This window comes from Peromyscus eremicus, chromosome 4 (assembly GCF_949786415.1).
Source record: "Peromyscus eremicus chromosome 4, PerEre_H2_v1, whole genome shotgun sequence".
NCBI lineage: Eukaryota > Metazoa > Chordata > Mammalia > Rodentia > Cricetidae > Peromyscus > Peromyscus eremicus.
The window spans coordinates 52,144,593-52,146,615 of NC_081419.1; positions in this window are offsets into that span (position 1 = coordinate 52,144,593).

Sequence of the window (2,023 nt, forward strand, 5' to 3'; positions counted from 1 at the left end):
GAGACCCTTCAGCTTCATCCTCACAGCTAGCTGGGACCATGCCCATGGGCCATCGTACCCACTTTTATATTATACTTTGAATGTTTAGGCTTTGGTTGATTTTCATATATTTGATAGAACATTCATTTTATTACAACACCAGCTTCTATTCCTAAGTGCAAAATAAATGCAAACAAGAGGATATTTATTTAAATGAGGTGATTTCCATGTTTCAGCAGGTTTCTAAATAGAGATATTGACTATTAAAAACAGAGAGTTCTGGGAGCCTAAGGAAATGCTACTTTATGGAAAATGATAATTGTGGTGGTATTGTGTTCCCCAAAATATTGCGCACCCTAATAAACTTATCTGGAGTCAGAGAACAGAACAGCCACTAGATATAGAGGCCAGAAAATGGTGGCACACACACCTTTAATCCTAGCATTCCAGAAGCAGAGATCCGCCTGGATCTCTGTGAGTTCAAGGACATACTGGAAACAGTCAGGCGTGGTTAACAGTGAGCCTTTAATCCCAGGAAGTAATGGCAGGAAGCAGAAAGGTATTTAAGGCGTGAAGACGAGGAAACTAGGCTGGTTAAGCTTTTAGGCTTTTGAGCAACAGTTCAGCTGAGACCCATTCTGAATGAGGACTCAGAGGTTTCCAGTCTGAGGAAACAGGATCAGCTGAGGAATTGGTGAGGTGAGGTGGCTGTGGTTTGTTCTGCTTCTCTGATCTTCCAGCATTCACCCCAATACCTGGCTTTGGGTTTGATTTTATTAATAAGACCTGTTAAAACTCGTGCTACAGATAATGACATAATTTATCCACACTTACTGTGTGCCATGACATGTCATTCATGATGTGGGACTGTGGGTGCTTCACATTCACGGTTTGTTATGTGACCCCAATACTGTTCTTCAAGGATGGCAAGTTTCTCCAGAGACACCTGTGTTCACTTACAGCACCTGCCTCTCCAATTGCTGGGTTCGAACCCAGGGTCTCAGGCATATGTCAGACAAGAGCTCTACATTCTTTAGACTACATCCTAGCCCCTCATTTATAGTCCTCTTGAAGTTAAAATGCTGAGAACTACTCCAGGAGCATGGCTGCTTGCAAAAGCCTCAGTCCGTTTCTTGTCCCAGCATCGGTCCGTTTAGCACAGGTAAAGAGAGGTGTTCATGGACCTGTTTAGAATTGTTCAAAGCCATCTCAGTGTGTAATAGGAAACCCAGGTTTTGGTTTTAGATAATGTCTTGTGTAGTCTGGCCTGGATTGAACTTGAAGTAATCTTCTGAGGCCAGCCTCCTGAGTTCTGGGATTACAGGTAGACCACCCTGCCTGACTAGGACACCCAGTAGTCCTGTAATGCTGTGTGTGATCTTGTACCAATTGCTCTGATATGTTTGCAGCGACATTGTTTCCTTCTGCTCTGCCTCAGTCACGCTGACCTTCTGGGGTCCCAGGACCCAGGAATCCTTGAATATTCTACTTCCTTTTTTTAGAATGCTCTAGTTATCACCGCTCATCAACAGACTGGCTTAAATGTCATTTCGAAGGGGCCTTCCCTACTTCACACACACACACACACACACACACACACACACACACACACACACACACACTCATACTAGTGTGTACTTACTTGCACATGCATTGATTTCTCCCACATATCGAAAACAACACAAGGGTAAGGAGCCCATCCCTCATGCCTTGTGCCCACAGGTGCTCCACGAATATTGTGCAATGGATGGTTGTCTTTACAGAATGTTAGGAGATAGAACAGGAAACTAAGGATTTTATAGCTCAAAGCCCAGACTTCATTTGAACCTGGGAGAACATAACAGATTAGAGGGATTAGTGCACCTGAACAGACCTTTCTGGGTGACTCAGGTTTAAGTTCCAAACACCAAACCCAGAGGAAGATGGTCACGTCTTAGCCTTCTGTGGGATTATTGCACGCTTTGTGCAGCTAATCGGTTTGTAGTGCATCTGGATATATTTATTCGCCGTAAGTTTTGTGATTAAAACCTCAACATTTTGAAAA